The sequence below is a fragment of the Oenanthe melanoleuca genome, chromosome Z, assembly GCF_029582105.1.
Source record: "Oenanthe melanoleuca isolate GR-GAL-2019-014 chromosome Z, OMel1.0, whole genome shotgun sequence".
In the NCBI taxonomy this organism is placed as follows: Eukaryota; Metazoa; Chordata; class Aves; order Passeriformes; family Muscicapidae; genus Oenanthe; species Oenanthe melanoleuca.
Window position 1 is genome coordinate 477,251 of NC_079362.1, and position 25,560 is coordinate 502,810.

The following is a 25,560-nucleotide window of genomic DNA, read 5'->3' on the forward strand; positions in this document are numbered from 1 at the left end:
AAAAACGTTAATTGTGCTTATACAGAAATTTCTTATTTACAAAGATCTACTAATTAAATGCCAATACATCATCATTTCTGTAAAAAATATTTCATGTAGACAAAAGTACGGTATTTTAGTATTTGCATTTCTGGATTACATGATCCCAATTTAGTGCTTAACTTAATCATATTTATCATTGTATTTCACATTTATTACCCATAAACTCCTGCCCTATTGTGTTACTATACAAATGGTAGACTTCGGGAATGGCCAAGGACATACAATGAAAATGTCTGAATATGCATCTGGGTGATGCAACAGCAGGGGTATAAAAGGCGGAGCTGCCACTTTGTGGTGTGCCACCGGCTGCAGCTGAGCACCCAGCACTGTCCCTTTTTCCTCAGTCAGTCCTTTGTTGTGTTGTTCTGGCTTAATAAACCTCTAAAATTTTAAAGTGAGCAGTCGTTTCTCACAAAAGGAATACTCACTTTTTTTAAAAACACATTTTTCAGCTCAGATAATGATATACAAGAACCCCAGTTACCACAGGATAGAAGTCCATGAGAAATGGACACTGTTGAAAAGTTGAGAAGTAAACTCCAGAAGCTTGAGAAATAAAAAATTGGAATTAACCAATTAGCACAGCTGAGATGCAAGGATAGTTTTGTTTCTTTTTGTGCTTTATTTTACCCTTGCAATAAATGCATTTTGTTTCCTTAAATACAATTTGTTTCCTTGAAACAATCCTCTCATGAGGTAAATCAAAATCACAGTCACTAGTTGGAAAGTAACAAAGAAGTAGCCCTGTACAGACCTCTCATGCCTGTCCATAGGAACTAGTAACACTTCTAGTGTCATTGCAAATACTTGAAGGTGTGCATAAGAAAATAGTATTCCATTCCTTATTAGACCTACATTCACACGATGCTTGCTTTGAATTTTTGGCTCTCTTGAGTCTCTGTTAAGTACATCCATTCTCCATCTCCGGCTGCATTTCAGTTTCTGCTACATCTGCATCTCAACGATGACTGCCCATCCAGGGCCTCACAAGGGCACATCCCCTTCCACCTGCGGTGACAGACGAGCTCTGGCACCAGCTGCTGTCACTTCCTGGGGATGCAGCAGTCGCCGCTTCATCTCCAAATGGGGCTCCGTGGCCAGGTCTCCATTGCAGGGCCTTTGGCTTCACCAGGCTGCATGGGGACTGACAGTCCCCAGTGACACCTGTCCTGAGAACAGCTCCCCACACCAAGAAATCTTGGGGATCCCCAGTCCCTTTACACCACCAGTGGGGAGACCCACAACCTGCTTCAGGACATCTTCCTTAACATCCCTGTGCCCCTGCAATGCAGGACTTCAGTGCCAACACCCCACAGCCTTCCAAACCCAAGCAGTCCCTCTGGCCACTCGGTGTCCCAGATCTCTTTAGTGTAGCTGCCATGATCTCCGTCGGCACATCAGCTTATTCTGTCCGGGACAAGCCCCTGAGACCTGTGCAGGCTCAGCTCAGTGATGCACCAGGAAGGAGCACCATCCAGCCCCTCACCGCCAGCACCAGCTACGGACAGCCCCAGCTCCCCTCAGGCACCCCCGCACCCTGTGAGCTCCTGCCATGGGCACTGAGCTCTCACTGCCGGGGACCCCTTGTGCAGGCCCGCCTGGAGCTCAGGGGCCACCTCCGATTCCCGCCTGCGCCTCCTCCGGCGGCAGCGCCGCTGCTTCTCCTCTTGCCGCCCCGTGCCGGTTCGAGCAGCTCCCACCCACACACCGGACACACACACACCCTGCGGCAGCACCCACAGACCCTCCGGCAGCACCCACACATCCTGCAGCAGCACCCACACACCCTCCGGCAGCACCCGCAGACCCTCCGGCAGCACCCGCAGACCCTGCGGGCAACTCGGCACCCCCACAGCCCGGGCTGGGGCACGCTCGGCACACTGCAACCCCACACTGCCTGCCCGGGGACAGCACCCTCAGCACCCCCACACCTCATGGGCATGGGGAGAAGCTGTATGGGGTGGTACGGCCGGGCTTTAGTAGCCACAAATGTGGCTTCTCTGAGAAAGTGCTGGAACGTTCCTCCCCTCCCGGCCCAAAGACGGGCCTGCCGCTGGCAAAGACCGAGCCAAGCAGCGATCGTAGAAACAAGCTACAGCTTCAAATATGGAAAATAATAAACCAAAAAAAGAAACAACACTTATTGCTGAGTAAGTATCTTAAATATACGAGTGCAAAAGTCACTGTGCTCTTCCTTCCGTAGCAGCTCTGGATAGGAGAACATGGCGTTTGTTTCCCTGTAAATCTGCCCCTGACGGGGCTGAGGATCAGCCCCTCATGGCGGGACCTAAACATTTAGTCGTTTGAAAAGACGATTTCACTCCTCGACCAACTGCTGAATAGGCACCTATCTTTCACTAGGCCGAATAAAATGACCTCTGAGGTCCCTATGTAGCTCGCACTTCGCCTGAAAGCGAGCGGAGGACGGCGATTCCGGCACTGAGGGAACACACCGCCGGCCCCGCACCGCGCCCCGAGCAAGGCTGGCGCTGGGAGAGCGGTGAGCGGTTAAAAATGTCTGCGGGTCTGGCCGGGGGCGGTCCGGGGCAGGCGGAGGAGGGGCTGATCCCCGCCGGCCCCGCCGCTCACCCCGCCCCTCGCTCGAGTGCCGGCGGCGGCTCCCGGTGGCCGGTCGGACGGGGAGGGTGCCCGCGGGGCAGGCAGGCACTGACCGGACCCGTCCCGTCCCGTCCCGCCGGTGCCGGGCGCGGCAGCCTCGGCGAGAACGGGAAGGCGAGACGGCACCGCTCCCGGAGCGGGGTTTGCCCTGGGCAGAAGCATCCTTCGGGGCGCGGGTGGGATGCGGGGCTGCCCGCGGTGCCTCCGCCTGTGCAGAGCATCCAGGCGTGTGTGTCCCCGCGGTCGGGATGCGGGAGCGCTCCTGCGGTCCGAGCCCGGACAAGTCGGTTCAGGTTCTCCTCAGAGCACTTGTCTGTTTTTAAAGGTTATCCTTTATTTTCACGGAAGATTTTTCCTTCATTTTCACGCAAGTCGTGAGCAGAAACTGACGAGTGTACACACTGGAACAGAAGGATGCTTAAGTGTAGATGTAATTACCATGAGCTGCACATGAAAACGTAAATCTGAGTAATACCTTAGTTTCATTCCAGCATATGCCCCTCAGCAGCAACTGACTAGAGAAATTCTCAGTTGTGTACAAATCCTGTACAGATTTTCAACAGTAGTAGTAGTATAAACATTTCCTATTTTGTGTTTCAGCCAAGGAGTAGGTTCAAACTGGAAATGTAGGCACAAATCAATTAGGAAAACTATGCAGCTGCTTTTCCTCAAATGAGCTGGAAAGGGGGAGGTTTAGGTAACCTTATTAATACTTAAATGTTGCTGCCAGTCATTGAGTACTGAAATGCAGTCAAAGGGAACATGCATTTCCTAGAACCACGTCCAGCTCTGAAGTTTTTCCAAAGTACCAACTTCTCACTATAGAAAGAGTTTAAAACCTCACTTGGAGCATGTCATCAATAGAGAAAATGCTTCATTGTTTATTTTATCAAGTTAATAACTAAGCTTTGGCAGCAGTGTTTCAGAAAACTGAATAATATAATTATTCTGTATAGGAAAAAATGTGTTTATCTGGTCTCTTAGAAGAACAATGAAAAAACCTCAAAAAGAGAAATCTGGAGAGTAGCATTTGTTTCCCAGCAGAGAAGCTGCAGACCTTTGTCTTAAGATTCTTTGATTGAGCAGCATGTGTGATGTGAGACTGAGACCGAAAACTGTTCCAGTTGCTTTGTCAACATCCCTTAATGATATTTGTGCCCAATAGCTCAATACTTGGAGGAAAGCATATGTAATTAGGTGTGTGTGTTCTTGAAGTGGAAGGAGTGGGTGTGCAACTATCTGAACTGGAGACTGAATTTAGGAAAACACCAGGCTGGGTAGCCAAATAACTGTACTGCTTGCTACTTAGTGGCCCTGAAAATGAAATAGTGTTAGCTTGTCTAGTTTGATTTCCCATCTCAAATCAGAAAGACCAGCTGGGCAGGTGGGCTCCAGATCTCTAATAAGCTGGACAAATTGTAATTTGAAGACCAAGTCTCTACTTGTTTACCTGTGTAACTCATGCACTGCATAGCATCAATATATGGCACCTTATGTAAGAGACTTTATTTCATTTTTCTTACACAGCCAACCATGTGGCCTTGTCATACAATCAAGTGTGAGGTGCTCCCACAAAGGGTGAATCAGTGGCATCATATTAGTATTGACTGCTAATATGCTATGGAAGTGCCATAGCTTTGTCTAGGCTCTTTAGTGTGTGATTTTAAGTCTGGAGTGTTACAAGTCTCTGACAGGAAAGAGCAGTTCACAGGACTGGCTGTGAAATTTGTGCTCTTGCTCACTGATTATAGTCCATATCTGGCAAAAAAAAAATTCGAAACTGCAGGCAGCTCAGTGACCTGTGTGAAGTCAACTGGCTGTGTCTGCTTAATTTCCCTGGAAACAGACTTCCCCTTTTTTGGTTTATCAGGTGGTAAAAGGGTCCAGAGGTGGCACAGTTCTCCAGGGGAGGGCTGTGCATGCCAGGTTTGAATCCCCACAGACAGAAACTGTACTACCCTTGCACTGGTGGGGCAGGCCTTAGCCCTTTGTATATAAATTTCACCATTTAGATGTCTGCTTAAAACTCAGCTAAATGCCATCATTTTATGCCATCACTGGTGGGGTGGGAGTGGGCACCTGGAGGACCTGTCCAGGGGTTACAGTGTTAAATGAGCTGTTTGGAGGTGAACAGAAGGGTTTTAACCAAGGGTTTAACACCTAGCAGAGTTTGGAGCGGGTTTTGACGGCAGCTGGTAAGGATCCCTTGAATTTATGTTCAGATTACTTGGCAGGAGTTTTGCATGATTTCTCTAGTTTGCTTTTTCTTGTCTAGGCATTTTCACTTCCTATTAGGGGAACAAGTGGATTTTGAGGAAGGTAGAAACCAGATTCTTTGTGTATGTGCCACAGTTTTAGTCTAACCAAAGATATGTTGGTTTAAAAACCCCAAAGTTACAGGTTGCACTGTAAGATGGATGTGATCCCATTAAAAAAAAAAAAATAAAAAATTAATGGAACACAGTGTTGGGAAATAGTGTTTCTTTAGGTATGGACAAGAATGGTGTAGTGAAATGACAGTCAAAGTTCTAACATCCTTAGTCCTGTTAAGTAGTGTTTTCCTTGATGAATGATGCCAGTGGAATCATATTTCAGTATGTAGTATTTACATTACAGACTCTCTGCCAGGACGTTGAACTTGATTTCTGATATTATCAGATTAGTTTGTCAGTAATTAGTACTGACTTATGCTTCAGTCAGCATAGCATAAATGCAGATATAACTGTAGTATTTCTTCATCTGTGAGAAAAATCTGTGTCTTGATAATCCAAATGTTGGTTTGTTTTGTTTGGTTTTTTGTTTTTTGTTTTTTTTAACTCACGAAAAGAGTACTTATCATTTAAAGCCATCTGTCAGAAGACTAGGAGAAACATTCTGGGGCATGATTTGCTTTACTGGAATATCTTTATTAAATGTGTCAGCATTCATGCTAATTAACCCATTCAAGCTGTCTGGTCTTTAATTGATGTTTTGCTTGTGTAAGGGTTTGTGGTTCATGCCTTTGGCTGTACACATTAGATTTATATTCAAATGTGGACAGCCATCTCTTCCAGTTTTATCAGTGTCTGATTGTCAGATAAATTAGCACATAGTCAGCAGTGAGTTACTAATTCTGAGCTCTTTTTATATGCAAGACAATGAAAAGATACAGCAGAAAACATAATTTTGACTTTGACATTAACATTGACTTGCTGTGTAACCTCAGGAAAGAAATTAAATCATTTTGATGTCCCTGTGCCCTATCATTGCAGAAAGACAGGACTGGGTGCTGTAAAGCCTTCGAGATGCTACAAGAGAGTACGAAAGGCTCCCATTACTCTGGAGTTTGTCTTCTAACTAAATGGCTCATTCCTGCTGCGTTTTTCATGTTTCAATGCTAAAAATGCTTTTGCAACAGAAATGGGAAAGCTGCATCAGCATTTCCCTTGGTCTTGGGTCCATTATGTTGTGTTAGCAACTGTGTTGTATTGTTCTCTGTTTGAAATGCAGTTCTAATCCTGGTTAGTTCTCTGGCAGTATTTGATAAAGTTGACCAAAAAATATTTCTTTGCAGCCTTGAGCAACCTTCACTTGTTTTACAGTGTCCATCATACTGCCTGCCCTCCCCAGTTCCACCTGTATTTATTTACCTTTTATTACAACAAATATGAGGGAGATGTGAGGGAGATGTGTTCCCTCAGTTTTGTCTGTGGCTCTGCTCTGGGTGGGTGGAGAGATTAATTTAGAAGGATATCTTAATTTTCACCTCATAAAGAAGAAGGTTTTTTTTGCCTTTTGTATTTTTTTTTTTTTTTTTGTAGTCATCTGTTCTTTCTCTGGTTTTGATCCTGAACTCTACATACAGGAAATAAAAAACCAAACCAAATAAAAACTGTCAACACAGTGGTGGCAGAGAAAGTGTCTAAAAATCTCAGGTATTGAGTATTAATGGCTAACTCTCTGTATTTATATAGTTCACATACAGGATTTTTCATCATTTTACTGGTGAGACAAATGCAATTCCTGTAATTGCTGAAGTTTAAATGTATTTTAGGGGAGTACCTGTAATGCGTAGGAGCCTATATTGTCCACTTGTTACACCATCTTAAAATGAACCTGTTAGTAATTATAATAAACGTGCGATCATTTTAATCTTTCAATATGGCTGTTACTGATTATCTGATTTTTATATAATAAATATATAATGAGTTAAATTTCCTTAATTAGGTTATAGAGATTTAGGGAAGAACTCTACAGTTGTTTTGTGCAGCTGCACTGCTTTTCTGTTAAAGTTTTAAAATCATGGTCCTGGGTTAAAGCTGAGGGAAACAGAAGTCAGTCCTGAACAGATGCTGAACCTGCCTAAAGTTCCTGCCCAAAGTAGGAATAAAGATACAGCTTTTTCAACACGAGATTTTGCCTCAAATGCTGTAGAAAAAGCTAACAGGCAATAAGATTTTAGTCTTTTGTTGTGGAAGGAAGTTCTAGTGGTAAAACACCAAGAATTAGCTTAAATTTGTTGGACTTTTTTCTGTCTCATATATGTAATAATTTGCACACGGAAGACATTCCCCAAAATGAGTGATTTCTCTACTTGAGATACAGGTTCCATGTACGTGTAGATAATGAAAATTCTCTTGTGTTATTGGGTGAGATAATTTCAGCACTATATAGTATGAAAAGTGAATCTCTGAAGTTTTTCTTGGTGCAAACCATAGGCAACAAGAGTGAAATGGGTCATCTACATCTTTTATTGCTAATATCAACACTTTAGCAATGCTAATCATCTATAATGTTTTCCCAGTTTTATTTTCCTAATAATTAAGCAAAAGATCTGGCTGAAATCAAGTTTTACTCTAGGGGGTTCATGCAATTTTTTTTTTAATTGTAAATTTTGGTAAATCTATACTACAAAAGAAAAGTTGCTGAAGTTGTGAATAAAAGGAAAAAAAAGGAAATGCCGTTTACAGTCTGCTTAATCAGAGTGAGTATCTTCAATGAAATCACCACTTCACTGCAGTTATTAACTGAAAATACAGCTGCTCATTGAATAAATGGACATTGACTACTTGCTGCATGCAGGAAATAGTTACAGACCATGAAATCTCTTTCAGCAGCCTGATTTTTCAAGAACAATTTAGCACAATGGGATTATCTCTGTATCCTTAGATACCTTAAATATAATAGTTTCTTTTTGTGAGCTTTTTATGTTGACTTCTGTAGTAAGAGTTAAGTAAGACTACTTTGTCTTTGTTTCTTTCCATGGTGCTGTGGTGTTTTTTCTCATAAAATAAAGTGATTTATGTAATTCATTTTATTCTGTTCCATTATATTTAAAGTAAGAAATTGCTACTTCTTGATTAACTTACTTTGTTAAAAAACTTGTATTAAATCAAACATATGCATTAGAAATATTCTTATTCTGCTACAGATTAGACTCAAGGAACTAATTTTTTTGTTTTCTCTTTAGCCACATAGTGTTAGAATTGGTGGAGGAAATAAGGTCAAATGTTCACTGAAATAGAAATGTAGCTTAAGTCATTACAAATAAATTATATGTGAATAGCATTAATTCAGGCATTTGTGGATTAATTGGATTAGGAGTGTTTCAGCATGCAAATGAAAATGATGGGCTTAGTAAAAGTGTTAGGATAATCTTAGACCTTCATGTTACTACAACAGCTTTTTCTAATGAATGTTTATTCTATTTGGAAACTGTACAGCCAGTTGAGGAGGGGGAATTAAATTTGGGGGTTTCAAGTTTAAAGAGCAGTGGCTGTGCAGGGTGACATGAGAGGCTGAGCTGGACATGGGGAGCATGGGGAGGCACAAACCCTTCCTGAAAATGAGGGACGTGCAGGGCTCCTGGTGCTGTGTCACAGCTGAGCCTCTCTGCTCTTGAGGTCTTGAGCAAGTGCCAGCCTTTATTCCAGACCTCAGCTCTGGCTGTCAGAGTGGGCAGAGCCTGGCTGAGCACACCCAGCCTGGGGGCTGCAGCTGGAGAGGGCAGCAGGACCTCTGAGATGCAGTTTGCCCACCAGCTGACCTCGTGTGAAACTGCTCCATTTGGGTTCTTCTTCCAAAGTGGGCGTGGTATTGCTGCTGCTGGGCAAGCTGTGTGTGTTCCTTGAAGTGCTCCTTGCCTTAGGTTGACTACAGATGGGTCAACATTATTAGCTGCTTTATATTCTGTATGGTATTATTAAAGTATTTTTTTTTTCTCACAGTCATCTCTTTGAAAAGATGGTTCTTCATTCCAACTCCTTTTTTGGCTTCCCTGTCATACTCCTATACCACTGGAGTGTCAAAGCTGGAGGATCCCAATATGTGTAGCCACTGGGAAAGGTAATACTTTCCTTTTGGAAGAACAAGTGATGTAAATTCCAATGTAATAATTTTGCTTCACTTTACTTGGCATGCTTCAAATTACTAAAGGCTTTTAGCTGAATTTAAAAACTGGGGAAAAATCAGTTTACTGTGTGGGCAGGTGAGTTCATGGCTAAGTAAAAGGTTACTTAACAGTTGCTGAAAAGCATCTTTGCATTGGGGGTTAGCATGCAAAACACTGCTACAGTAGTACTAGCAGTCTTACACAACCATCTGGGTACAAGAAGTGAGTAAAAATAGCTCTTTCTAATTTAGGTGAAAAGAAGTTTTATATATGCAAAATATATTCAAAATATAACTAACCATCTTAGAATTTGGGCAAATTTGATTCTCTTCTATTCAGCACTCACAGGATCTGTATTAATATTTTGTGTTACATTATTTTGATGAGGTTCAAAGATTTGTAACATGCAAAATGAAATTTGTCATCAATCTGGTTGGTCTGTTTGTTCATCCAATTTCATGTGAATTACAAAATGCCACAATGGGTTGGAGAGGTTGAGCCTCAAACATCTGCTGAACTTCTTTCCTTGTGTAAAGTTTATGATAGAGAAAACAAAACTTCTGGTCTCATTATAACTGTTATGCCTGGAATTCATCAGTTGGCAATGAGAAAGTCTTAATTTTCACAGTTCACTTGGGGACATCAGTATTTCCTGTGCTTAATGTAAAACTGTGTTTTAGGCTTAATCATGGGGAGTGCTCCTAAGCCACTGTTATTTGGTTTTTTTTTTTTTTATTTATTTGTGATTGTTATAGCTAATTCTTTGCAAAGAAAATGCCAAGTTGTATGCACTTTTTAATAGAGTCTCTCTATTAAGAAAAACAAATGCAACACTTTAAGGACTTTCCTTGTGAATTTACCTGAGCTTCCTGTGAAGCATTTAGCACCTATGCCTCAGCTGCTGTGTACAGTTCATACAGCAATGTGTATATGAAGTAGTCACCAGATTAAATACCTGTTCATAGTAGTCAGGCAATTGTCTACATTGTTACTGAATACTGTACAATATTGTGTGCGCTTTGTTTGCAGTTTTTGTAGGTAAAAGTGTTTTGGGGGAAGCTAAAACAACACAGTGAAAGCAAAATGGGAACGAAACCTCAAATATAACTATTTACACAAGTATTTACTATTATACTATATTTGTATAACATAATTTAAAACAAACTAATCAAAGTCTGCAGAAGGAAAATTATACTGAAAAATGTGTCTAGCAAGCATGCCCACTTTGTTGCATGAACTTTTTTTCTTCTTGTGCTGTGTCTCAGAAACAGAGCCGAGCTCCAAAAAAACTTAATGCTCACACTGCTGCCCCAAGCAGGTGACAAAGGGACAGAAGTATGAAGGGGCAAAGCCCCAGACAGAAGCTCTTGACTGCCACTGGCACTGTTGTATGCTTTAAATAAAAAATAAACCTCACTCAGTACTAAAATGGTCTTTACAAATGAACTGTGAGAAGGGGTAGAGTGTGCCCTGCCTCAGGGTAAGAGTGCAGAGCTTCAGGCAAGTGCCAGCATCCCAGTGATATTTTGTTGGGCTGGGACAGCTGGGTGGATTAGGGCTGCTTGCCTTCATGCAGGAAAACAGGGAGTAGGATGTGTGCATTTAGGGATGAGCTGCTCTGGATGTGCTTCCCCTTGTAGATGGTGACAGCAGCGTGAGGAGACTGTGGCTGTCACCCAGCGTGGGGGTTCAGGACTCAGAGAGGGTGTGAGTGGAAGTGAGGGAAAGCTGGGCAGGCTGTTTAGTGTTGTGAATGGTTCTGGGAATCAGTCCTGCAGCAGGAAATTGCCACGCACTCCTGTATTGTCAAGCTCACCTGTTCAATCCATGACTGGCTGCCAGCACAAACAGCCTCCCAAAGAGTTTTCTAGGATGATTCAGTATTTTCCCCTTTTGTGACAGGGCTCTGCTCATCTTGCCCTACTGACAGCTTTGGAGGCTGCCAGTGTGGATTTGTTTCTAGAACACTGTATAATTGTGTAATTTGGCAAAAAATAATAGTAGGGTTTCATAGTATTTCTGGGGGTGTGGCGTGGGTGGTCCTCTGTTAAAAATTATTCAGTTAGCACAAGAAAGTATGGTCTTCGGTATTCATTAATTTCTGATTGCTGAATAGACTCCTTGGTGATATGCCCCTAATGTAATTCTTTAGTAATTACTACTCAGGCTTATTTCTGTGTTAACATCCAGTTACTGTCAAAAGGCACTGGATGTCTTCCTATAGGCCCAGACAGAGTTTTTACAAAAAATTTCTCAGAAAGGTCTATTTTTCACTTTTGAGAAACAGAAGAAACCTCGTTTTCTGGCTCCTTAGCTAGTTGTCCAGTTATCCACTTGCATGAATAAAAGTCTTCACAGGAGGGCACATACACATTACTTCTATTTGCTGCCTATTTGAGATGCAGTTGTTCTGGTTTTAAAAAACATTACTGTTCTTTAAATGTGGGGTGGTGGAATTTCTTTAAATGTGCTACACAGTAGAAACATGATGATTCTCTGCATGCTTATTTTTTCTTTGCAAGCTTTCTGTCTCATTTTTTAGACATGAGTATTTAGTTTATTCCATTCTGTAACAGGATTCTTTAAAGGACCTAATTAAATGAGACTGTAGTGAAAGAACTTGCTTCATGATCTGCCTTTTTTCTCACTCTCTCCCCAGTTTCTCAGTTGCAGTGCAAGAGTCATATCCACATCCTTTTGATCAGATCTACTACACCAGTTGTACTGACATCCTAAACTGGTTCAAGTGAACGCAACACAGGTGATGTATAAATCCTAGTATTGTCAATTTGCTGGTATTGTAAAGGTTCTTGATTGAAAATCAAGCATGATATGTAGGATTTTTTAGCTGTAGTGTCCAGCCTGTCTAACTGCTGTGATGTGTGTGTTGCTGGTCTAGCGCTGGCTAAATTGCCAATGCACCCACTAGAATTAATTACTTCTTTCCTGCTGTGAGATAGAATTAGGAGGAAGGCAAAACAGGCTCAAACTTTAAAGGGTACAAAGAAAAACTTTATTACTAGAAACTATAAGGAAAAAATAATAAAACTCAGAAGAAAACTTCTAGAACACTCCTGTCCCCACAACTTCTTTTCTTTAACACTGACAACATATAGAAACAAGTCAGTCAGTTTACCATCTTTAAAAGTAGTCTTTCACCAATTTGCTTGGGAGAGGAGACTTCTCTCTTCAGTCTATGGAGATTTCTACACAAGAAATAGTTTTCTCGTGGCCTTGATGTCACAGTGATCAGCTGCCCGGGAGAATGGAAATCTGATTGCTGTGTAAAAACTCCTTTCCTTGAATAACAGTCTTCCCACAAGTGTTATTGAGGACCATATCAACTTATAAGGCACACTTTAAGGATTGTAGCAGTTTAAAAAAAGGCTTTCTTCATCTTTGAAAACAGAGCTCCTTCTCATTCTCCTTCTCCTTTCTCCTCCTTCTCCTTTCTCCTCCTCCTCCTCCTCCGCCTCCATTATCCCCTTTCCCCTTTCTTCCTTTTTTTTTCTCCTTCTTCTCCTTCTCCTTCCATGGGGACAGCAAGGATCTTCATCTCCTCTCTATTCAAACTTATGCAATCACAGCCATTTCAATATCTGCTTATTCTAGCACAAGTTCCTCTGCTCAGATCTAGAGTTAGAACATTCATCCACCCTGTAATACATCTCTGTGTGTTATAGGTGTCCTGGTTTGAAGGGCAGGTGTCTGCCAATAAAGGCAGAAGCTTCTCTTTGAAATGGAGAATGTAAACCCCCTTCCTCCAAATAATTATTACAATTTTGAAGTTAAGGGGCTCTCAGTCAAAGATATGGGAATTAGGAATAACAGTTCTTTACTAGTGTAGAGAGTTAGGGAAAAGCGTGCGGAAGAAATCGGGATGTACGGTTAGATAGGAAACCCCCTCTCCCTCAGAGATCTGCTCCGGACCTGAGCTCACAGCCAGACGTAAGCTAAAGGAAATGACCCCTACTACCTAGGCTGTAAAGACCCTCGCAACCCCTCAATAAACGCCATTTGCTGTCCACCACATTGGTGTCCTGGAGCTGATGGACCGAGTGACCCTGGGTTAGGGCCACCGTGCTGGACTTGGACCAGGTCGCCAGGCAACAACTAGGAAAATTAAAATACAAATACAGTATTACAAAGAACAATCCCAACCCTGACAGAGTCAGAATGCAACCTGACATCCTGTCAGTCAGGGTGTTGGTAGCAGTCCCATTAAATAGTGGCTACAGTCCATCTGCAGTGGCAGATGTGGTTCACCTGAAACAGTGGTCCTGTAGAAGATGCAGTTTTCCTCTGAAGGTCCAGGGATGATATGGAAAAGTCTGGTTTTTCTCTGGAATCCAGTGGAAAGATGGTAACTTGCTGTCCAGAACCTCAGTTTTTATCTAGGTAGGAAAGGCTTGGCTCCTCGCCCTGGCTGGAGCATCTCCCAGTGGGATGATGTAATTTTATCAGTCATAGAGTGGGACTTAATGGGCCAGCAGCAGATGATATCTTCCTGGAGGGAGGATGGGTTGTGGAAATGATAAAGATGATTGCCCCACCTAGTCCTAAAGATGGCCCATTAGCAGATGGTATGTGCCACGGAGATAAGGAAATCACTACCCCACCCAGCTTCAACAGGTGGTGATAGAATACACATTTCTGGCCACATCCTGTATTGCAGCCCAAGACACCTAACTTTTCAGGTGCCAGGTGCACCAAATAGAAGATCCTGCTGTTGTCTCCAGTGAATTAATGGACCTGATTGCAAAACTTGCCAATCATGGCCTGATCCATGGGAATTTCGAAGAGTTTAATCTCGTATAATAACGACCATACCACTTTGATTGATTTTCCTCAAATGATGTCAAAATCACATGCAAATGCTGAATGGTAGGTTTAGATTTAAAGTGTTTTCCAGGTGAATCTGACAAATGCTGATGACAGCAGTCAACCATGACTTGGTTTTTCCATAAGTCTTTTCCTGAATATTTTTCTGCCACTGTTGTGATGCAGGACAAGTAATGTTGCAAATGAAGAATGAGTAGAAATGTCTCTGCAGAATAAATACATGATTAATTTCTTCTCAGATATAATAATATTGTTTGGTTAAGAAATGCGCAGAAATTAACTGTATCCAGTTTTTTCTTCCTAGGCTTTTGGCTTGAGATCACTCAATCCAATAAGAAATAATTTTCAAATAAAACCATATAGGGTAAATATTTCTCATTGCAATAGACTTCACTGATTTTTTAGTTTGTATAATTCTGTATTTTTAGAGATGTTAACTGTATTAAGGAGTTCATCAAGAAACGCTTCAACTAGGAGAGCGAGCTCTTCCCAACTTTCAAAGACATCAGGTAGAAATGACCAGATGAATTTGAGTTCTACTTATGGCACTACTGTTTTCCGAGAAAAGTGGATTTCTGGATAGGCCAGACTATGCAATTTTAAGTTACATCTTTCTCATTTCTATGTGCTTTCTTCAAAGGTCCTGTAAGTGATTTTCAAGCATGCTTTAAAATCCTCTCCTGCCTTCTTTGTCTTCTTGCAACCCAAGAAAAGACGTCAGCCTGAAAGCTTGATCCAAATGGTGAATGTCCACGAAATTTTAACAGTGGTGCAGAATCAGCCCTTTTGACAAGTCTGATTTACTGAGGATTAATTTGGGTTTCCTTCTTAAAATTATTTTAAAAATGCTTATAAATAGGATGACTGCCTTCTCAGGCATTATTACATTTAAACTTTTCTTCCTAAAGTGTTTTGCTCCTTCTGAAAAGTTAAACTAATTTTTCACTCATTTTAAGACTGAAACTGGTGCAATGAAAATGGTTTTATTTCATCCTGAGCACTTCTCCTAAGGAGTTCCACACTTTAATCCGCCTTTGTATGTCAAACCCTTTATTATTATGTTTGCTTAAGCATGATTTGAACTTAAACCCAAATATTATTCCTGCTTAAGTAAAAAAAAATTCTGTTAAACAAAAAAATGCGGGTGATGGAGTTGGAATCATCTCCTGGAGGAGTTTTCTTCTCTTGGATTACACTCTAAGTTAGTATTTCACATAAAGCTCAGCACCATCCTGTGTTTTGTATGTTTCAACAGAGAGTACCTTCTTTTTTAGTAGTGTGGGTAATTTTAGTCTGGCTTGGTTAGCATTTTAAACACAAAATGTAGTATATTGGCTTATTAAATTTAGCACATTAGAAGAAAACATTCCTCTTTCACAGGAGAGAGTGTTCTCTTGATAAAGAGATTGCTGCCAGTGGCCATGGAAAGAAGATGCAGGAAGACAGTGAACTGCTCTACCCCACGGGTTCTGGTGAGGATGACAATACAGAGGGGTTAGAACTTGCAGAGGATGCTGAGAAAGAGCTCAACTTCTTCAGCAAAGATGAAGAAAACAGTGAAGACTTCACATGTGAAAGTGGTGATTTCTCTGAAAGCAGAGCCTCTGACTCCACGAGCAGGAAGAGGCTGAAGCAGCTGAAAGCAGTGAAAATACACAAAGACTGAATATGGCAGAGTTGAGTTCAGCCTTGGAAAATGCTGAAGGGTCAGCTGTGCCTTGGAAGGGCAATGAAGATGCAGAGAGTTCTGCAATTACTTCTTTTAAGGACAAAAGATTAACTGAAAATGCTGCTGAACTGAAGGTCAGGCAGGTCAAGGAGAGTGTTGGGAGGGTAAGGAGAATGAAGACAAATGCCCTGAGATGGTCAACTCATCGGCTTTAAATGAGGAATTCAGTCATTACAGGCAAAGATTCACATTTACTGTCTAGGAATGTGGTCCTTCCCTTGCCCCCAAAAATGTAAATGTGTCAAGTAGCTCAAAAAGGACTGCTCTTCAGCTGCCCTTGTTTAAACTGAAGATTAAAAATTCAAATTATTTTGAAAATACAGCAGTAAATACCCTTCCTATTGGTACTGTGGTTGTCCACCTCTGTTGTAGTATCTACTGAGAAAACAGGTCTTGCACTTCAAAGACCAACCTATTTTCTGTGGTGGATTTTTTTCCCTTTTATGTCATTTCAGCTAATATTGATAATGAAGTAGTTCTTGGTGTTAAATTACTACTTTTAAATCATTTTCATGAGTAAATTTATATTCCAGATACTTTATGTCAAAGCCAAATGTTCTGCTGCTGAAGCTGAAGTTACCAAGAACAAACTCCCTGGAGTGTTTTATTCAAATATATCGTACTGTATTTATTCAAATTTATTGTATGTTGTTCTGGCTTTTAATTCCTTTCCTAATATACTTAGAAATTCCTGCTTGCCTTTAGACTGACCCCTTGAGTGTGAAATTCTATTTCTTGAGTTTGCCAGCATTAATATTTAAAACTTGCATGTTCTGTTCCGAGTTTTCAAGTTGTAGCCCAGAAAGTGAAGACTCAAATAGGGAGAGAAAAAAAAAAAAAAGACTCAAAAGGCAAAGGTGTGTTTATCTTGCTAGTGGAATAACACATTGATTTATGTGTTTCAGTAATGAAGAGTGTATTGTTCCCATTGCTGGGCACAGAACAAGGACTAAGAGCATCACATGACTCAGAAGTGTTGGGAGCTGTTCAACTGTTCCTCTAGTAAATATTATTTTGTTATGTTGTTATCTAGTTTACCTTCAGACCACCTTAAATTGCACATAGCTGTTTCTGAAATTGTTCTCTGGCATTAATAATCTTTAAAAACTGTTGCCATCTACCTCTCCAGTATGCTTCTCCATTCCCATTGAAAAATAGGACTGATACTGGTGTAATTGATTACAGGCAGTGATTTCCAGCACTCACCTTCATATTTTGCTTTTTGGTCTCTCCCTGAAACACCATACCAACACTTAACAGCTCTCATTTACCCAGTAACTAATTCATATTAATATATGTTAATGCACAAACATCATCAGTTCATCCATTCCTGTTGCTAGCCACAGTTTTTTTTTATTTTATTTTGAACGTGGATACTTGAGCCAAGATTTAATTTTGCCTTTCTCACTTCTCTTCTTAGAGATTTTTTTCTGAAAGATTTCTGTGAACTCACCTTCAAGAGCAATTTCTTTGGCAATTTGAATTTGACCTTCTGAATTACATAAATCAGGATATTTTCAGCAGAATTTAATGTGATTTTTTTCAACCCCAGAGTAGGCAGTAGTGATATGTCTACTTGGCATCAGAAATTTTGGAACACATGTCAATTGTGATGACGGAAAGACTGATGAGTCTTTCCATTAAGTGCTGCAGTTCAGTGATAGAATTTGGTGAATTTACGTTAGATTGAATGTTGTAATGTTCTGCCTTGCAGAATTCATTCTAGCAGTTTTCCAGCAAGGTATGATTCCACCATGATGAAAGAGATGAAAATAATTTGATTTCTCTTTTACTTCCAAGAAAAAATGCGCAAGTATGCACTTGGCAGCAGTGTTGCAACTTGAGCTGGGACCACGTCTCAATCTACCAAGTCATGGTTTCGTTTTTTTGTGGGCAGGTACTGCCATCCCAATATGGAGAGCAGAGCTCAGAATGAGCCACAGGTGCAGATAACAAATGAAATTTCATAGAACTCTTCCAGTTTGATTGAATGGGAAAACTGGAGGAGGAACTGTAAATCACTAATTCCCCATCTCTCTTAGCCACACTTGTGTTACAGAGTTGTTTTTTTCCATTAGAGCAGTCATATTTTTGTAATCTAAACTTCAGAATAACCAGGGTGCTAAAAAAAAGCACAAGCCAAATAATTGTTTCTGGACATAGAATGTTCTGCAATATTATTAGCTTTTATTTTTTTTGTGTTAGGCCTATGTTCTGCACTGAGAGGTGTGGGTCCTTTAGCATCTCAGTAAGGAACACACCTGAAGTTTAATTTTAAAATTAAAAAGATATTTAAAATGCTATTTATTATAACTATCATAAGATAAAAGCACAGATAATTCCATACTCCTTTAGGTGTTGTGAGTCCCAAGAATGTAGGACACACACAGCACTCCACACAGATCTTGTTCATAGCAGAGAATCTCCTTTCTCAGTCAGCTGAACTGTTTCATGATTTTCTTACAAAGAAACAACTCTGTCCATTTCTACAGTCAAGGTGAACATCATGAATCATGAATGCTCATGTTGGTCCTGAAAAATTCTGTTGTCATGTCATGTCTTATTGCTAAATGATTTAAAGAAGCTTTGATGTCAAATTGTGTTTGTTTGTAGGAGATGGTGAAACAGAAGATCAAGCATCAGCTGACCAAGCAGCAGAAGTCTGCTCTGAAGCAACAGCTGCAGAAAGGGGAGGCAAATATTTACACCAGACAACATTGAGAGAATATGCACAACATTAAGTCAAGCTTGGATGCAGCCAATTTCTGGGGATAATTTATTAAAACTTCCATTGAACATAAGGAATGTATACAGCTGAATGGATCATGGTAGTTTACAAATAATCCTTTGCTATAAAGGAGCAATCTCTGCTATGCAAACCAGATGTTTTTCTGGGAGTTAATAAATCTCATTCCTGTGACTTTGACTGGCAGGTTGTGCTTTGTGTTTCTAGTCAAAACTGTTGACTGTAATTTACATTATATCAGTAGCAGTGATTAAGATTATGACAGGAATTTCCCGCAGTATTTTCTCATAACTGAGTTGTGGTGCGTTGCTGTGCACAGGCACAAAAAGCACATTTTTTGCTAAGTTATTCAGATGTAACATTACTTTCCTTTAACTTTCCTTCAAAAACTTTGTCAGATGTAACAAAACTTGATTTCATTGGCTGAAATAATAATTTAATGCAGGATGTGACATCTGCTGGAGCTTAGAAACATAAATAGGAGAAATCATTAAAATATTTATTGGCACAAGCACATTTTTGAAGTGCTGTTCTACAAAACAATACTAGAACACAAAAAACCCTATTGCCATTCAAGTACTTTATTCTGAAGATAAAAGTAGCTTACAGTAGATATAAAAAGTTCATCATAAAATAATAATAAAATAAAGCTGACAAAGACTTATAAAAAGTTCATCATAAAATAATAATAAAATAAAGCTGACAAAGACTTGTAAATACAGTATTGAGCAGTCATTTAGAAATCTTTCAGTATTTTGCTTGTGAGAGTGTTCATCCCTCATACGTCACTGTCACTTGCACAAAGTGCCACCTCAACATGATTCCATTAATATTTCTGTTTTAATCATCAGTACCAGCAGAGCTGACCAACAGGAGTTTAGTATCATTTGTGTATCCATTCTGATTAGTTTTGGAGTTGTTTCTTGATGGTTTGTTTTTTTGTTTGTTTGTTTGTTTTTGTTTTTGTTTTTGTAATATTCAGTATCTTTACATGACCTAGAAAGTACTCAATAGGCAGGAAACCCCAAAACATTAAAAATCTTAGAATTTAACAGATAGAGTTCTTACCCAAGGAGCCCTTCACAAACACCAGAGCATTTCTCTTCCTAGTCACCATAAGCAGACACTGCTACTGTTCTACAAGAAGTAACAGGAAGTGATACAACCTGGCACTTTGGGGTGTTAAATGTGAAATCTCTTAGCAGATACAGACTGCTGACTTAGTCACCAGGCTGACTGCTGGTTAAAGCTGCACAGCATTTGCTCAATCAATGGACTAAGTTTGGGTAAATGGAATGAGAAAAAAGGCACAGACATAACAAAGCAAAAAACTCCTTTGAAGTCAATATGAAGAACATTTTCACTCTACCAGAAAATGTAAACTTATGTAAAACACTAAAATTACACTCAATTTGACACAAGGTATTTTCTTCTCTGTGAGCCACCACTCTCGTGCTTTGCAAAAACAAATTTCAACTCCCTGTGTCACCAGAGATCTGTAGTTAAACCTGTCAATAGGCAATAAAAACAGCTCATTCTTGAAGACTCTCTTTGGGATGTATCTTGTGCTGCTGTGCATCCACAGACAGCGCAATCAGGTGAAATAAACTTTTTTTGGCTCAGTTTTGCAAAAATTGCATTTTGAGGGTATATGCCAATTTCAGAAGGTTTCCCTTTGTCTGCTGGAGCCAAGCCTGGGACTCCACCTTGCACAGCTGCAGATCTGAGAGTGTGGCTGTGGCATGGGGCTGGCGATGCAAATGAAGGGAAAAAAGAGTATTGTATGGAGATCCATTTCTAAAATTGGGAAGAATGGTATGATGGTACTCAGGAGCACCCTGCACTTCAGAGTGCCCAGAGACTGGGAGACCAGCAGAGTTCTTTGCAGAATCTTCTCTTTTCTGCTTTGAAGTAACTGGTCTTAAAATTAATGTTTATGTTAAAAATAGAGCCCCCAGAATGCTGTGGATCCTCGGGTGACCAAAGGCTCCAGGCCTCTGCATCTCTTCTCTTACCTGCTGCTTGTGTCACATGTGTGGCACATTCACCTACACAATGCTCACCAAGGAGTTGACATTGCTATGTGCCAGTTGTTAGTTATGTCCTTGCTGCAAACTGAGAGATATAGCTAGTTATATTATTTTTTCTTTACAGGCAAGTCTAAATGAAGGAAAAATGTTCTGTTTAAACTTTTCAAAAATTCTCTTTTGGAGAATTATTAATATCCAGAAACTTTTTTTTTTTTTTTTTTTTTTTTTTTTTTTTTCACGGTCTGCACTGTGTCTCAAACTTGTGTTTAGGACACCAATAATCACACTTTGATATTTGTTCATCAACTTTTATGAAGTGACCAAATGCCACCCCTGCATTTTGGCATGAACAGGAGTCACGTCACCAGGCAAGAAGTACCTCCTATTTCTAGTTCTACTAAAGAAAGACCAGACCATGACTGAGCATTTTGAGAGGGAATAATAAAGAAGGTTCTGGTGGCTAAACCTGCAAGTGCTTAGCTAGCCTTGGTGCTACGGGAATCCCTGGAAAATACAGTTCTGTAAGCACAAAAATGCAGGACAAGCCCTGCACGTGGCAGCAATCTCTAAATGTTCTTGTCCAACACCACCACACAAAGCAGGGCTGACTTTAAAGTTAGATCCAGCTTCAAAGTTATTCCATGTGGCACAGGGTCCTATTTCAGGGAAGTACTAAATGAATCCATGGCTGAAGTTCCAGTGAAAAGATTGTTCCTCTGCTGGGTTAAAACCAGCAGCTTTGGATGGATGGGAAACAAATGTTTGTCAGTGCCAGACACTGTTTAGATTGCGGAGACAAATCATAAGTCACATGTAGCTGTTTTTTGGGGGGCTGGATGCCTTCCAACCCCTGGTGTCGCTACTCAAAGTCCAGATAGCTCAGAACTTGGGCAGCAGAACCATTCAGCTACTTGCTAGCTAAGGATAAAGGCTTGAGGCCGTGCTGCAATTGTTCCGAAGATAACTTTATTTCTCCGAAGGGAAATTGCTAACAACTGTCTAATTGCATCAGACAACAAAGGGTATTTATAGGTTTCTCGAGGATTGAACTTCTAACCAATAAAAACCACAAATTACAAAGTAACCAATTATCTTAAAATTCTAAGTAAGAAAAGGACCAATTATTGTAACACTTTAAGAACCAATAGAAATCTTAAGAGATAACAGGAGTTTGATAAGGGAAAGGGGCCCCTGTCTTCAGGAATTTCTTTGTTTTAAGAGATAAAATCCCAGGGGCCTATTTTAGGGGAAGTAGAATCTTCTACAGTCACATGGACAAATGGAGATTTCCTGAAACTGTTTGTAGTGCTGATCCTATCCACTAGCATACAAATGTGTAATCTCAATGACTCAAACTCTTAAAGTCTGTAAGGGTTTTGTCATTGTAGCATATGAAAGTCCAGGAATGAGTGAAACATCACCTCAAATCTGCTATAGTATTCTGTATTTCCTAAGAAGTTTGATATTTTAGAGCTACATAAAAATAATACTGGGCAACTTTCCAGGTCCTTCATTTAATCTAACAGGTTGTGTGTGATTATCTGCATGTTCAGAGCTGAATATTCAGTGCTCATTATTTAGTGCTCAATATTTTTGTGCTTTTATAGTGTTGCTGTTTCAACTTTTTTCCTCCTGTTTCAGAAGATAGATTCTATTCTTAAGAATTATCAAAGCAGAATTTAAAATAAAGAAACATAACTAGACAGAAACTGTCTCATGCAAATGCAGGAGTATTTTCCAATTCAGTTCTTGCATTCAGTGTCTTTTGTTGCCTCCATGTTGGTTTTCCTCAGATGGTCTCTTTCTGGCTTTTCGGCTGGTGCAAGATACACTTGTACAGAACCACAGAATCACAGGGTCACCAAATCTTTGGGGGACCTCTTGAGAATAGTGCAGCTTCCCCGAGAAGTGGCTCAAGTCATCCTCATGGCCCTTCACTGGACTCCCTTGGCAAGCTGAGCTCTCTCTCCTACAGGAAACCAATCAGCTCTGAGTGGAGAGGAAGGATCCCCTCCCTCGACTGCTGCCCATGCTCTGCCAGTCCAGGAGCCTGTGGCTTCCTTGAAAAGTTTCTCTCTAGCAAGCTGGTCCCTAGCCTGTACTAGCACGTGGATGGGGCTATTCCTCCCCAGGTGCAGGACGGTGCTTCTTCTTGTGGAACTTATGATGTTCCTGCCAGCCCTTTTCTCCAGGCTGCTGAGGTCTATCTGAACAGCAGAAGAAACCTCTGGTCTGCAGAACAATCCTTTCCATTGTTTCACACCTGCAGACTTGCTGAGGGTACTCTCTGTCCCAGCATCCAGGTCATTCATGAGGACAAATGATGGGGTTGCCCCAATATTGACTGATTGGGTGCTCTGTAAGAAGTGATGAATAGGAAAACTTTGTGCATGGTTCATTTTCTTTGATTATTTTTTCTTGGGGGATTAGTAGACAGTTTAATTTTTTTCCCCTGGAGGAAGAGTGGAAATTATTTACAAAGAAATTATGCTAAAAAGCACAAGGAAAACCACTGCAAAATAGTGAGGCATAGAAGCAAGAGTTCCTGAGATAGAACCACTGGCAATACTTAGAAAACTTGTCATGAGAATTTTCTTTGTAATATTTAAGAACAAATTGTGATATTTACTATTGGACACCTTTTCTGAATTGCCTCAAGTCAAGAAAGAATCCTCAAATTTATCTAATAAAACAGATTGATTCTCATTACTTTTTTTAAAAGCCTGAGATGATTGTAGTTTTAGGTGTCTGGGAAAAAACTGGGAAGCAGTTTACAGTTGCTTAAAGAGAAAAGAGAGAAAATGATGTTTGAGCATCTAATGATTTTCCTAAACTCAACTCCCAAACCTTTTCACTGGGCAAGCAAAGCAGAATAGTCACACAGTCCCAGAAACTAACAAAAAATGTCCTTGTGCCATCACTATCGATCCAGCAGGGCTGTAGAGATGACAAACTCTGACTTCAAAACCAAATGGGACAATCTCTTGTAGGCATTGACCTGAAATTCCTGGATGTGATGGCCTCTTCCAGGGAGGCAGGTGAGAAGCCCCATGAATAGAGACCAGGGGCTGTCACTTGAGCAGATGTTAATGGGCAGAGCCAGTGCCCCCCCCAGCAGTCCCAGCTTGCTCCATCCAACCCTCAAGCTAACAAAGTGTGCTCTTCTAAATGTAAAAAGAAGTGGTTGAAGTGCTCATGACTCGAATGGTGACAATAGCCTGAGGTAAGCAGGGATGATGGGACAGTAGGGCCAACAAGGGAGATGGATCCTGGGCTCTCTGGAGTCATGAGCAAAGGACCCTTCTACCTATTCAGGAAGGCAACAACTCCAGCACCTTCCTGCAGCTGTGGTGCCAGGCTCCATTGCTGCTGGTTTGAGGAGCCTTCAAGAAACAGAGACTTGGGAAGTGGAGAGGGACCTGACACTGTGGGCAAGTGTCAGTGGGAGTGGATGGGGCTGGAGCAAAACATTCCTTTCTGCTTCTTCCTGAGGTAAGGACACAAGCCACAGGGGTGGGAGACTCTCACCCAGAGCCTGGGCCAGTCTGGTTCAAACCTTGACTCCTGCCAAGCATCTATGCAAGTGGGAGCAGCTCATGGTCCTCACCTCTCTGCAGCCCCCTGCAGAGCACAGACATGGCCACAGGGACAGAGTGGAGTTCCCCATCTGCCGGGATGCTCAGAGTGATGTAGCTTCTGCTCTGCCCTGTCACCACCAGTTCTGCCTGGGCTGCATCCTACGGTGGACAAGAAGAAATCAAGTGTGCCCACCCTGCAGCAGGCTGGTAGAGGCTGTCAGGTTTCCCGGCCATGAAGAAGATGGCTATATAGACATGGCCATCAGCACCCCTGAAGAGTCAGCAGAGACCAACAGCCAGGCAGGGAGAGCTCCCTTCCTCCTGGATGAAAACAGCCCCAGTTGTGCAGCTGTGACACCTCTGTCTTCTCCACAGGGAGCACTGTCCCCAGCTGAGCAGGGAACTGCAGGACCAGAGCCTGTGGGTGGCCTCCTGCCCCAGGTGTGGGCAAGACTTTCTGACAACAGCAGCACCTCTTGGACCCCGTGCAGCCATGCCTGCGTCAGAGACTGGAGGGAATATCCTGGGACCATTGGTGGCTAGCTGAGGACATAGAGAGCTGCATCCTGTACAGCCTTTACATCTATGGTCCAGATGTGGAGATGCTGGTTCAGGTGCTGCAGCCTCTCCTCAATGAGCACACAGTGCCACTGATCTGCAGCATCAGCAGTGTCATTGTGCAGCAGTGCAGCGAGGAGGCCCAGAGGCTGCTGTGCTCTGGCCCTGTCAGGGATGAGAGCAACAGCCCTATGGGCAGCTCCAGCTCCAGCTCCAGGAGCTGCAGCAGCTACAGAAGATCCAGAAGATCCAGACTCAGGTCCAGCAGCTCTCAGCCCAGTAGCTCCTGGGAGGGAACCCCCACCAGCAGCCCTGCAGCCTCCAAGGTGGAGAAAAAAGCTGGTACCTCAGCATCCACCTCCACTGGGAGACCCAGCTGCTCCTCACCTGCACTCAACCCCTCAGAGTGGGACCAGAGCCCAGAGAGGCTGCAGCAGTGAGTGTGGCAGGTCCCTCTGCCCAGGGCTGCAGCCCTCTGCTCCCAGCCAGGGCAGGAACCTCTTGCCCAAGGAGTCCCAGCACCCCACAAAGAAAAGAGTTCCCAGCTCCCAGGATTCTCTTCCTCCCAGCAGGCAGCCACTCCAACAGCAGCACTAGCAGGATTCCTGCAATCCTTTGGTCAGGGAATAATAAAAGGAAATCAATTGTTGTGTTACTCACACAGTTTCTGAGATTCTCTTCCTACTAATGCCTTTACCCTTCGGCTCGTGCCCCACTGTTGGTGGCACCTACATGCTGAGGGGTACAGCCATGGGCTCTGGAGCCTCAGGGCCATGTCAGTGGTGCCTCCTCCCCCAGAAAACCCTGCTGCAGCCACTCAGCCACAGTGCAGCAGATGACAAAGGTGGAGTGGGCAGGAGGGGCAAATTATCTTGTCACAGGAACATTGAGGATCCAACTGGGAATCACCCCTGGCTTCTGCTGGCAGCTTCCTGTTGCCCCACTTGGTCCCAGTGCCCATGGGCCCACCCAAAAGGAGTGTCCCTGCAACCCTGGGCACCACTGCAGGGTGTCAGCAGGGGGATCACAAGGAGGTGTTCCCCCAC

The 25,560-nt window shown here is 42.0% G+C and overlaps 1 pseudogene; it reads left to right on the forward strand.

Annotated features, from left to right (window-relative positions):
- Positions 1-1,421: 1,421 nt before the first annotated feature.
- Positions 1,422-18,377, forward strand: LOC130264899 (serine/threonine-protein kinase RIO2-like; annotated as a pseudogene).
- Positions 18,378-25,560: the final 7,183 nt, after the last annotated feature.